We start from the raw sequence: 13,734 nt of genomic DNA, 5'->3' as shown, positions 1-13,734 counted from the left end.
GCACACAGAGAGCTGCGGATGCACAATGGGCCCTTTTGATGGGACTGTGCCCTTCCTGCAGCAGCAGAGATCAGCGGAGCCAACGTTTGAACTGGAGTGACCTCTCCCTGATCAACAAGATGAGGTGGGGGGTGTGAAACTGATGGCAGGAGAAATTTAATTTCTGCACAAAAATCCAAGCTTTGAGGTCTGCGTCACATATTTGTGAGGAAACTCAATGATGTCGCAGGTGTAATGGATGGATTCTTGCTTCATATATCCATGTGTTCAGTTTACGCACTGTGAGCTTCGAGAATCCACACACACATTTGCATTCCATAATCAGATTTTTGTCATCTGAGTGCCCAGTTTTGCAATCACTCCATAGTTTTGTAATAAATTACACACTTAGGTGTAAAACTACCACAAAAACATACAACATTTAATCTGCCTTTAAAGAATCACGACAGCTTTTTGGGAAAAAATGCTTTTTAACCTTCATCCTCAGAGCCAGACAAGAACCGTCCTGCATGAGAGAGCTGAGACTGACAGCGACCAGCTGACTGCTAGTTAGCTTGGCACAATGAATGCTAGCGGATGATCAGCGGAGCATAGCTCCTTCCTGGCTGCTCATCTCACAAAACCTGTATTTCCTCTGGTTCAGATCAGCTTCAGGGTCTTGCTTTGCCCAGAGGTAATCCTGCTCATCCTCTCTTTCAAAGTCAACCATGATAGCAGTCGCTCTTCCAGTTGTCATTAAATCTTTCGTTTTGTTGGCCAGAGTTTTGAGCTGCTGTGTAAAATGATTATGATCAGTCAGGAAAGTAGTCCCGGCCATGTGGTTAAGTTTAAAATTAAAATGTCATGGATTTGAATAGCAAAGCACAGTGATGACTATGCAAAACTGTAGTGTTATTGATGCAGGCAAAAAACTATTTTTGACAGAGCAACACTGCCAAGTTAGCTAGCAATCAGCTGGTCTCTAAGGGAATCAGCACTCTGACGTACGCTCTGTTGATGCCAAAATCTCTACATTGTGTTTACAAATGTAGTCTCAACACACACACACACACACACACACACACACACACACACACACACACACACACACACACACACACGGGAGAGAAAGGTATCTGTCTACTTGTCTTTTTTTGGAGAGGACAAAAAATAAGCATATCCCAAAAGTTGGTGTGTTCCTTTAATGTCCGGGTAAACCAGAGTTACCTGGCAGATGCAGGTGGCGTCGATGTTTCAAATAAGTCGTCCCGCTTGGTTACACGAAGACGTAGTGTATGTATATGAACGTGAGCACTGTTCACAAATCCACGATCTGGGTTTGCAAAAACATGCAAAACTGCAGGCACAGCTAAAAAACAGAGAGCGCATTCCTTGGCTAATAAACTCCATACAGTGTACATGCTGCTTTTATGCAAGAGTCACTTCATCTAACAGAAACACACAACACTACCTCAATGTATTATCAACGACTGTTCTTAGGATTAATTGTGTCGGTATGAACACAAATCTGCCCCCGCTGATCAGGCTGACCCTGCACGCTGCATCAGATCCCCTCTCCCTTCATCATTGTGCTTCATCGTGTGCCAGATTATGACTTCCTATGAGATGGAAATACTGCTTTTCCGTTAATGTCCACTTTGACAGTTTTGCCAGCCAGCTCCCACAGCAGAGGACATCCAGTGCATTCCTGCTTCCGAAACAATATACACACTGTACTGGCAGAAATAGTGTAGCACTACACCAGAGAATCTGCATGCTAATATTGGGCCAAACAGAGGCCTGTTGTCACAGCTGCATAGTTATTACAGAGAAACAAAGAGCGCTGTGTCACCAAAATAACTCCTATAAGTATGGATGCATGGTGACACTTATCTGATTTGGGAGGCGAGAGCTACAAGGATGAGGAGCAGGAGAGCCGCACACTGTGTAGACATTTACAGCTAAGAATTGCTCATAAAATGAACGTGTGGACGTAATATCAATAGTTTCTGATGGACGGATACACACATAAGTCGTGTACCATATGAGGATGCAAATATGAGTGAATTAATGGAGAATGATGCTCCTTCTTTGACAGCGGCTGGTTGTGACTATCCACAGCAAGATTATTGGAAGATGATATGTTGTCTGCCAGACGGATAACGGCATCATTTTCCTTGACTCATTAGGTTGCGAGAGAGAGAGAGAGAGAGAGAGAATCCACAGTTTCTAATGCACATCCAAATATGCTGTTTTGAGAGCAGTCAGCAGAAAGACATCATTCCGAGGTGCAACTGGATGAAATCTCAAAAGCCTCAAAAGTGAAGTAAAAACTGCTTTGCCGAGTTCAACCAAATGCCAGGACACTGAAGAGCATTACCAAAAAGCATTAGGAAGCTGTCTGTCACGGGCTGTAAGAAGAAGTGGGCTCGAATTAAAATGATGAAGCCTGGATGGCCCGGACAGCTACAGCTCAAGTCTTCAGTGTAAACTTGTCAGATTCATTCACAGTTTAACCCTTGTTCAGATAAAAAAACACTTCCAACTAAACGGAGATTTTTTCAGAGGCTTGTAGGCAGCTGATTTTCCTTCCTGAATGCAGGGAGAGCCAGCCACGTATATTCAGCCACACTGACAAGGCATCTTGACTCAGTTGGTGCCTTGAAAGTAAGAAGGATTGATACCCAGCTCTGGTAGCAGCACATTCAGATCAGTAAATGAAGCAAAATGACTTGAAGGAAGAAAAAGAAGCTGATATTCAGAGATGGGACGTGACAAAGCAGCACTGTACTTTGTTACTCTTGAATTTTCAGCTATCTCAACATTACATGATCGTTTATTTTATTGATAACTTTTCATTTTTACTTTCTGTATGGTGCAAAATTCAACCCAAATATATGTACTATTAGTGGCATGGTGGTGCAGTGGTCAGCACTGTGGCCTCACAGCAAGAAGGTTCCAGGTTCCAGTCCCGGCTCCATCACGGGATCTTTCTGTGTGAGTCTGCATGTTCTCCCTGTTCCTGTGTGGGTTCTCTCTGGTACTCCAGCTTCCTCCCACAGTCCAAAGACATCAAGAGGGGACGAGGCTGATTGATACTCTAAATTGACCGTAGGTGTGACTGTGAGTGTGAATGGTTGTCTGTCTCTATGTGTTGGTCCTGTGATGGACTGGTGACCTGTCCAGGGTGAACCCTGCCTCGCCTCGCCTCGACAGGATATCTCCTCCTTCTCATTCTAAAAACAGGCTTGTTACTTTACTTTTGATGCTTGTTCATTCTCCAACATGAACGTGGGTCGACTGCCAAACCTATAAAGGTAGAAGATGTGTGTACTTTCATCATCTTTACTGAAAATATGACGACGCTACAGCGAATGTTCTCTCTCTATCACTTCTGATGGCAGAAATGAAAAGAGCTGATTTAAGTCTGTTGTTTTCAGCTCAGTCGAGACAGCAGCACTTACTGTCTCTATTTTGCTTGTATAACTTTTGAAAAGTCTTTCCTCTTTTGAGAGAACAATGTTTGTTGCTGATTAAACCGAGCTTAGAAAAACAACAACAACAAAAAAAAACACCCTTCAGAATTTAATGGGCATTTGCAGCATTACCTGCCAGTCACCGGAGGAGAAGCCAACAGTGAGGCTCATTAGAGACTCGCTCGGCGTGTGTTTTAGGGATCTGTGACACATGTAGAAGGGTTACAAGCAGCAGAGTTTGCTCATCAGCCTGGCTCATTTATTGGAGTTGTGTACATTAGCGCAAATGAAATGGAAGCCATTTAGCAGATTCATTTCATCTACGTGAATTTCGATTGAACAGGTAAACACACCCATCTCCTATCCTCTGGATTAGCCTTTTACTTCATCTGCATTCTTATGTAAACCATGAAACAATCCAAACAACAACATGGCCTGTTGACTCCAACTCACTTGGAGGCTCTTCAGAGACGATGGATTCTGACATTGTGTCCTTAAATGACCTGCCCCTGGGTCTCCTTAAATCATCCATCGCCTGCTGCTCTCCTCTCACCGCCCAGCGGAGCAACTGTCCTCCACCACAGTGTCGACTGATTCAGAAGAAAAACACAGCTTGACTTTTACAGCCCTCCGCAGTTCTCAATGAACAAGCAAATACCGCCTGTTTGAAATGTTTAAAATGGTTACGTGTATTATCTGTCTGGTGCATGTGTGTGTGTGTGTGTGTGTGTGTGTGTGTGTAAAGGTGTACTCAGTCAGTTTTGAGTGAGCCCAGCTGCTGCATTATTTAGTGGAAAACTAAATTCTCCACATTCACATTCAGCTGCCTAAAGATGCCGGATGACAGCTGCCGAGACTCAAGTAAAGACGCAGTATTATTGAGTCATTATTGTGTTCTTCACCTGTAAGTGACTTTATTGGACACCTGCTGGCAGCTGACTCATGAATGGAAAACACACGACCGCCTCAGTGTCTTAATAGCGACGACTCTATCCCATACCCCCATGCCGTCGCTGCTCCGTGTTTTCTGTCTATTAAACGGAATCGACCAGGAAATGATTTTTAAATTGCTTCTTGTGATTTATGCTGGGTTTTGTTTCTGCTTAATGTTCTAGATAAGCATTTTAGCTCAATGAGAAGAAAATAAGAGAATAAAGAAATTCCTCAGTCGTGTTAAAACATTCGATCAATTAATTGATAAGTTACCAGCGATTCAACTATTTTGTTCATCTTTTGATCGCTTTAGTGTTTTGTTTTTTTGTTTTTGTTTTTTAGAAAATTCATGCAACCGTGCTGTTCCAGCCTCTTTCATACAAACACTTGCTGCTATTTGTCATTTTCAACAGAACGAAGATTTTTTGGGGGGTTTGTACTGTTGGATAGACAAAAGAAGCAACTCTACCACGTCACTCTGGGCTCTGGCGAAATGCCTTTCTTGACATTCTCTTGACGTAATGATTCATTCATCAATTGTGAAAAAAACTAGCAGATTTATCAATGATGAAAATAACAGCTGCAGCCCTCCAACACCATCAAATTATAATAATAACAATCATACTGTACATTTTCTCCCTAACCTCCAAAAAAGATCTCCTGGATGACTGATGGGGAATACTGTCATATAATTTCCAGCATCTCATCATCTCTGAAATTAAAATACATTGCTTCAAACATTTTTTTTTTTTAATCAAAACATGCTTGTATGATTATTTCTGGAAGCTGAAACATTCTCTGTTCAACTGTTGGATATGGAATCGAGGAAAAAAGAAGAACTCTCATCGCTCTATCCTGCCCGCAAGCCCACATCAGTCCTCAGGATCAAGAATTTAATCCAGATCACCTCCCAGAGTTACTTGCTTTTTATTTAGATGCTACAGACACATTACAACATTCGCAGAGGTGATAAGCAGCTATTTCCTCAAGAGTAGTTCATGCACTTTATTGTGAAAGGTAAAAAAAAACCAAATTGGTTATAGCCCTCATTAAATTTTGGCAGCGTAGAAACCTCACTAGTGTGAGACAAGAAGCTTGGGATGATGAGGCTGGGATGAGATGCTCTTTGAGGTCTTGGTGGCTGGTGGACGTCTACATATCCTGATTCCCACACGGAAAGCTCATACAGCCCCTTCTCTTATAATCAAGCTATAATGTGAGCCAAACACAGTGACAGTGAGGCTGCACTTTTCGAGCTCCTCAGTGGGATGAACTTTTTATTCAGCCTTCCTGGGGTAATTAAAGGCGATTACACGCAGGCCTGTTTCCTCCACGACTCGATCCTCCCCGTAGTTTAATAACAGCTACCACGAGTCAGACGATCAATCAGCGCCAGCAGAGCTGAATTACACCCTCAGCACACCCAACCGATTTCTCATTCATTGCGATTGTCTGAGCTGCTCGCCCCGACGACTGAGACCAATCTAGTCGTAAATGTTTTGAGTGGGATCTGAAGTCGGCAGCCTGCTGGAAGCTCTCGATGTTCACTCTGATGCCTGATTGTCACTCTGCTGCAACATTAGTGGAAATCAAAAAGAGCAGGGAAATGAGCCTTTCATCGTGTTATACCTGTGTTTTTGTTTTCACTTAAGATGCTGCTAAATAGAGGTGATGGAGGCAAGGGGGGGGACAAAAGGCTTAAAATGCTGTGTTTTCACTCCACATGTGGAGTAACTCTCCTCTTGCTACATGGCTATCAGTAACAGAAAAACACAACTTGTAAACATCACCAAAGGCTAATTATCCAGCAGGCTGATGCATAACACTGGCGAGAGAAGCAGCGGTTTGCTGACAGTGTGCTGCTTCCCCTCATAAATACTGCATTTATTCATGTGATGAAATTTCCCCGACAGTGGCGGTTCCTCAGACCTGTCCATTACCGGGGTACCAGAGGGTCTTAAAGCCACCAAAGCTCAGGATGTGCTGCAAGCACTGTTAAAAATATTTCTGTAAGCATAGGCTTTTATTAGCAGCAAGAGATGCTGGGCTACTGCAAAGAAATGTTTGAGCTGCTTTTAAATGTGGCCTAAGGGAAGCTGGCTAATAGCCTCATAACTCATCTGATGCTAAATGAAAGAAATGTTTATGTTTCTTTGACTGTATGAACTCAACAACTGTTCATCTGGCTCTGTGCGCTGCTGGTGCCAGGAGGAAGTGCAGGGTTTGGGGTCTGAGGGGACAGGGTCATTGGGTTGACACAAGCTTTTCAATGACATTGTGTTCTGTGTGGTGATCAAAGCAGTCCATCAAAGATGAGACAGAATTCAATCACTGCACGACCGAGATGGGAGAATGACTCAGATAAAAGTAGGAGATTTAAGTCTGACTGCTGATATCAAAGTCAGAGATTAAAGACAGAGCTGTGAGATCAAAGACAGCGCCTTGAGATCATATCCAGAACTGAAGTCAGAGCCCTGAGATGAAAGTCTGTTTGTCAGGGAGATATGATGACATCACAATATGGCCCCTCAAACAGTGGGTACTGCACTAGTTGTAATTAACCCCCCATGACAACTGGTTGCGGGTTGGTTGGACAATGCTAAGAAATTATGAGGGAGCCACCAAAGTATTTAATTATCGTGCCAATCATCAGCACCCGGCTGGTAGCTCCTGCATGATGAAGGTGAGGTAGCTAGCAGGGAACAGCTGAACAACAGCAGAAAGACAATAATCTTCAAGGAAAGAGGTATGCAGAGAGTGGGCCGGGTTCTGAGGAGGTTGTGTATTCTAACATCTGGGAGAACAACAAGGGCTGTGGTGTGGCTGAAGCATTCCTAAGGAACAAAACAGCAACCATTGCTATGTGGCTTGGGACCAAACCTCCTACCCAGAGGCTAAAGTCCCTCTGCCGCTGCATTTATGATGGATCGGCAGCACCCACATGCCCAGAGAAAAGAGCCCCTCTCTGTCTCCGAAAACCAACATGGAATTCAGGACGTTAGTCCTCCAGAGATTTATCTGCAGCAGATAAGAGCTCCCTTCTGCTAACCCGAGCCATGTTCATGACCTTTGACCTTCACTTTCAGCAGGGATTTTAAATGGGAAAGAAGGTTGTTCGAAGCACTTGGCTCATTCTACAGATCGCTGTGATAACGAAGTGGATATTTGGTTCTCAATAAACATTTTGTATTTTCAAAAAAATGCAAGCAGGAAATTAAGTTTCCCAAATTGCTACCATCAGATATTTACTGGAACGTTTTTTTTTAACAGAATAAAGCAATCATATTTCAAACGGTGTTGAAGTTGATCAAGCCTGCATCTTCAAGTCTCCACAGAAAACCCCTCACATCTGCGCTGCACAAAGATGTGGCTGGTGCAGCAGGTAAAAACCCGGAGCACAAAGTGTATCTTAGCCTCCTTTGAGGAGTCTTGCCAGCTCCATGATATACGCAGCAGTGTCAGAGCTGCTGCATTCATCTCGGCAGCCGAGCATCTGTGAGCAAATACAAAGAAAGCCCTCAGCAGCAGCTTCGCACAAACATTTGTTTACTGAAAAGACAACAGCTCTTCCTTTTCTTATACTTTTTTTTAATACAGGACTCAAGTGAAAGTTTATAATGATTCTTTGATCAGAAAGGTGCCCCCCGATTTGCCAGAGAGGAAATCTACTTCATGGAGAAACTCTGCTACATTCTGAGGGCTACAGTAGGAACGTTTGAACAGCACTGAAGGGAAACACACCGCACAAACAGGAAATGATGGGTCATATGAGAAGAGAGCAGAGATCATGATGGGAGAAGCATGCCTGTCTTTTGTTTTCCCGTTTGTCTCTGGTCCAGTTAAAGGGAGAGTTCTCGGAGGGCTCCTAAAAATGTCTAGGAAGGACTCACGGCCAAGGACGGAGGGATGTAGGGACATTCTCAGAGTGAGCGAGGGAAACTAGCTCTGAGGAGGCGTGGTCGACTCCATCATACATGCTTTAAAAGGTTTGATTAACTGATCCAAAAAAAGCCTATTCACATGCTATTCACCCGGCCACATTAATTTGCCAATGTTTACCCTCATCCGCAACACCACAATATGCAATTTAAAATGGCATCTTGACATACATTTACCTAAAATACTGAACCTTCCTGTGATGTGAAAATTGCACTCGGTCTTATTGTGAATTTGAATAAATTTAGGTTAATTGTGCAGAATAATTGATCATTTCAGGACCATTTTTGTCTAGAAAACCAGATGTTATATTGTAATACATCAAATCAGGGCACTGAGGGATGATCCCCCCCCCCCCCCCCCCCCCATGGAGACATGATTACATGCACACAGCTCAACAGGCCAGCGGACATGACTGGATGATTTCGTCAAATGTGAAATTATATTTAGAGTTTTAGAGTTCTTGGCACCAAAGCATTTCAGCTCGAGACTGTCAAGTTCCAACACAATCTGAAACATTCTGCTCTGCGAACCACTGAAGAAACGCTGTGGGGGATTTATGCATCAGAACAAATGCTAATTAAAAACATCTTGTTTATCAATTTTTCATGCCAGTTTAGTCTCGAATTCACATGAACATTTGAACAATTCTATCATTAGACTTTCAGCACCATCATTTTTGTACAAGGTTTTCCATGCCGATGCCTGCACACAGCCGTTCATTGTTTAATGGAGTAGATACCAGAGCCTGGACAGCTCCACCTTCCAATGTCTGAGGATTTCTGTTCACCAGGTAGCTTCCAGATCAGCTGCTAACAAACCCACAGCTCTTATATTTTATCAAGGACATACTTTACCGCCTAGCTGGGCTGTAATGTCTGTTCGCCACAGCCCAGAAGACCTTGACAGTTTTTGCAGTGTCCTTTGTTGTTGCTTTGTTCCATGTTAGTCATTCTGTGACGTTCCTCAAGACAAACAAGACTTTCCCTCTGAATGGGGTTCCGTCCTTTGCTATTAATTCACTCGCCATCAAACTGGATTTCATATCATGTTCTTGAACAGAATGAGTTCTTTTGAAAGCTGAGTGTTACCGAAAAGCACAGTTGTCTTCATTTGATTAAGCACATTTGGAACTGTAACTACTCTTGAGCTTATTTAATTGCCATTCTTATCACAGTGAGTACCTCTGAGGACACTATAGCCATGCAGGCATGCCTTTTTACTTCCACAAAACATAATATTTGGTCTACATTTCTCCTGGTAAGTGCAACATTCCACATCTACTTATCTATCTTGACAGTCGCCATGATGCCTGCCAGTGACCACGAGGCAGCTACTCAGTCACATTACACCCACCTCGCATTTAACAACTTCTCACAGTATATTTCAAGGAAAAAAGGATTGCTGTTTAGAGGTTTTTGTTTTAATTTGTGAGTACATTTTTTGGTATTTATGATTTTGGTATATATTCATTGTCTCAAGGGCAGAAACTAAGAGTCTCACGGATCGCATGAGGCCCAGAGGCAAGATGTTCCAAACCCCTGCCATAAATGATGCTCACCCCTAACAAATCACTTTGCGACATGGAGACAGCAGTGCTTTGGCTGGCTGGATGATGTATGACATAATAAAAGATTGTTTTGTTTCACAACAAAAATTGGACCAGTTCTTCTTTGGCTCTACTCTAGCATTTAGACCAGTGAGCTTCTTACAAGAGATGATTGTGGCTCTATGAGCGCTCACCCTGCAGAGGTTCAGGTGAGATGCCTGTCACTCAGCCGTCAGCAGGTGTATGAAGTGATGACATCAATCAAAATGTCCGTTCGCAAGTATCTCTGAGGAACTAATGATAATGACATTCCAACTGTGCAGTTGAGTACCTGCTGGGAGATCTCCCAGGATGCGATGGGCTTCTCCCTCTCTCTATCTGTACACATTTAGTTACTGCATTTTCTCACTCTTGGGGACTTGCAACGCCCCCCCCCCCCACACACACACACACACACACACACACACACACAAAAAACACAGTTTGTTCCTGTTAACAAGGAGTTTTTCTTCACCACCTGCCTGCTCAGGTGCATTGAAGATGCAAGTGTGACCTCATGCATTTAGAGCTGCCCACTAGCGATGGGATCACCTGGGATGCAGGTTCGAACACGGCCTGCGTGTGTGTCATTATTCCTTAGCTACTCTATATCATGCTAATCATGAAAAAATTTGGTTTCAGATGTGGTCTGACCACACGTAAGCAACACGCAGAATCTCACAAATCAGGTTGTTTATGTGAGATGCAAACTAAAGCAGCTGAGGCTGAACGCTATCAAGCCCCTCAACACACACTGCTACTGAGGTGAGCCTCGGTAGCAGGGCACTCACTCAACTTCCTGCCCACAATCTGTGAACCAAATACTAATTCGGTGGTAGGGTTGATCAGCATGACCGCGAATACGACTGGATTAATCATTGGCCTCTCCAGCCTCACAGGTAAGATTAAATGGCAGCAATGACTAGCAGCTGAACGTGACATATCTGAGGCTCAGTCTAGCACCAGGTATCAACTGTAATCCCTCCCAGCTGCATCTAGACACCATCTGGATAAACCACACACTGTCTAAACATGTCACACACACGCTCCTCCTCAGCTGCTGCTTCCGCCTTACGTTGAGTGTGTTCCCCACCAGTTCATTGAAAATGGGACGTAGTAGCCAGGGTGGTAGTTCGCTACTCTCTCCGTTACGCTTCTTTCCCTCCCCTTGGACTCTGGCAGCTACAGACCCAGCTGCCAACACGCACACACTCACTGATTGTCCTGCCAGATGGTTGAAACCAGATGACGTGGTTTCTTACACTCATGGCCACACTCATGCACAAACTCGTACAACATGTGCACAAACACTGATAGAGAGAATGTGGGGAGATGGTGTGTATCCACACAAAATGTGATCAGGAAAAACTTCTGGCAGAAGAGAGGGAGCACGGCCATGAAATCATTTGGGTGAAGAAAAGGGGAGGAGAATGTTTGTCATCCCATCGATTTCACTTCTGCAAGTGAAAGAAAGAATCTGAAAGAAGGGAAAAGAGATCAGAGGCGAGGAGGGGAGGTGAGAGAATGTGAACAATGGTGTCAAATTGAAGAACACTGGTCCAGTGATGGATGCTGCCCTTTAACAATCAGAGCTTTTGAGAGAGAAGGAGGCGCTTCAGGTTGGCAGTGCTAGGGCCCGTACCAGCCCGTATCGGCCTCCGCCACCGAGACAAACGACTGAGAAACTGCACTGAATTCTCAATACTGTCTAACACTTGGTAGTGCAGTCAGAATACAGATCACATCCAGGCTGATGTGCTCAGGCGACACACACATTCAGGAAACTGGTTAAAGGTTTAAGGAGATAATATGAAGCAAGTACAGGTTCTCTGCTGTCAAGATAGTAAACCCCTCACTGCATGGCAGGCACCACCGTGTGTGTGTGTGTGTGTGTGTGTGAGTGTATTTGAGTGTGTGTGTGTGTGTGTATGGCTGAATAAGATAATATCATGAAGCTCTTAGTACACAAGATATTTAAATTCTACAACTAGAATGAGTTTTCACAGGTAAAGCAAACGCTGTAGATTGACACACAAACGTACACAAACGTGCGCACACACGCATGCACACACACACACACACACACACACCTACACTGGCTCCACCCAGCTTTTCATCCTTGTTTACATTCACAATACTTCATTGGGAGGGAAATCTGATTTCCGAGGAGCATGGTCTGACCGGGTTTTAATTACAGGTTGATTTGGGATTTTGAGTCCTCTCTACAGAGTTAGCAACAAGCTAACAGAGAAGCAGATTCTTGGATCCTCCTCCCACTCTGTCTCAACCAGTAGCAGAACAGAGCCCTTGGATTAACCCTGGCAGGCTCAGGCCGAATCAATCTGGTGTGAAGGAATCTTTGGATTTCCAGAGGTCTCACATGAAATCAGACATAGTGTACGATTTAAGTGGGAAACCTCATGAAAGGATTCAGAATTAATGCCTCAAGATTTACCTGTTTCCAGCTTTCAGCCTTTTTTGATTCAGATGGGGGGGGGAAAATGGTGTTTTTTGAGTTTTTGGAGAAATGTTGAGAGTAATAAAAAGTTTCGGAATTCTGATGTCCCGTCACAAATTCTGCTGTACTGAACTGTTACCCACCTTTAGTGCATCTTCCTATCAGTGGTACTGGTTACAAGGGGCCCTGTACGTGGGGCATAGGTGTGATGATGTATCATTTTATCATGTGTAGGGTGTCATAATGGATGAACGCCATGTCTCAGACACCTCATGAAAGCCTTACAGAAAGAAATGCATTCTTTTGTAGTTGTTTTTTTTTGTTTTCACTCTCCTACAGCAGACACATGAGGCTGTAAAGCATTTGTTATTTAGACCTCTTTCTCTTTGAAGGATCTACAAACATTGTGGTGTCTTTATGTGACCCAAGTGTGGGTCAGCAGCCATTTTTCTCTTTTGGGCTTTCCCAACATCCAGTGACATCAGTGACATGACAGATTGTAGATGATGATTGGTTAATGAGCATCGTGTAGTCTCTCATGTCTGTCGACCATGACACTCTCCATGGCACAAGAATTTATGACTCTATGATCATCTAACCTGACGCATCAACCATTTTACAGGAACATATTTTGTTTTGTAGTCTGATCTCAGCAGAAGAGGAAGCACATCTGACAAGTTTGAGCAATGTTGTTTTTTTTTTGTTTGTTTTTTACTACAGAAACAACTTTCTCTGCTATTAGTCTTGAAAAAAAATTCCCTCTGTACCTGCAGCAGGAATCTATCAGGCTCCAAGAGGTGAAGCAGATGTGATGTGAAACAAGCAGTGAAGCTGCCTGTGTTGGTGCAGCTGACCATCACAACACTGCAGCCTTTAAAAGCGAACCATCGTGGACTTTAGACCAGGTTTTGGTTGGTCAGTGGCTCAAAAGCTTTGCACTGCCTCATGATAGCAACACTCATTGAACCTGACAAACCTCCCTTGTATTAAGATCAACACCCATGGGTGCAAGTGCATGGTGGCGTGTTTTGCAAACCAGCACACCTGCAGTATGCTGCACGCCGCTTTGCAGCTTCATCGTCCAGCCTTTCTAAAAGCCTTCGGCGGTGGCAGCAGCAGGAGATGTAGTTCTTCACGGCCTGTGCACAGTCTCCTGCACAGATCGTGATATGAGGCTTAAACGAGGCTCCCTCCAGGTTCAAGTGGTCAGTTGCTGAGTGAATGCAGCTGATAACTAAATCACCGGCTCTCATCTCTCTTTCTTGTCCTGTTAGAATTTCTTAATAAAGGCATTTATGCGCTAGGATTTATACTTTAATGTTTCTATTTCGTCTAAGGTCCTCTAGAAACCCCTTTCTCTGATA

At 43.8% G+C, this 13,734-nt stretch overlaps 1 protein-coding gene across 1 annotated transcript in view; it reads right to left on the bottom strand.

Moving 5' to 3' along the window:
- Nucleotides 1-13,734, bottom strand: part of LOC147253709 (myelin basic protein-like) — a 44,204-nt gene that overhangs the window by 456 nt on the left and 30,014 nt on the right. The gene's annotated exons all lie outside the window — the stretch shown is intronic.

The sequence above is a fragment of the Aulostomus chinensis genome, chromosome 11 (assembly GCF_037954235.1).
Source record: "Aulostomus chinensis isolate RoL2024-O1b breed Wild chromosome 11, RoL_Achi_v1.0, whole genome shotgun sequence".
Lineage (NCBI taxonomy): Eukaryota > Metazoa > Chordata > Actinopteri > Syngnathiformes > Aulostomidae > Aulostomus > Aulostomus chinensis.
The sequence above is the reverse complement of the archived record's forward strand: the minus strand, read 5'-3'. Positions and strand labels throughout refer to the sequence as shown.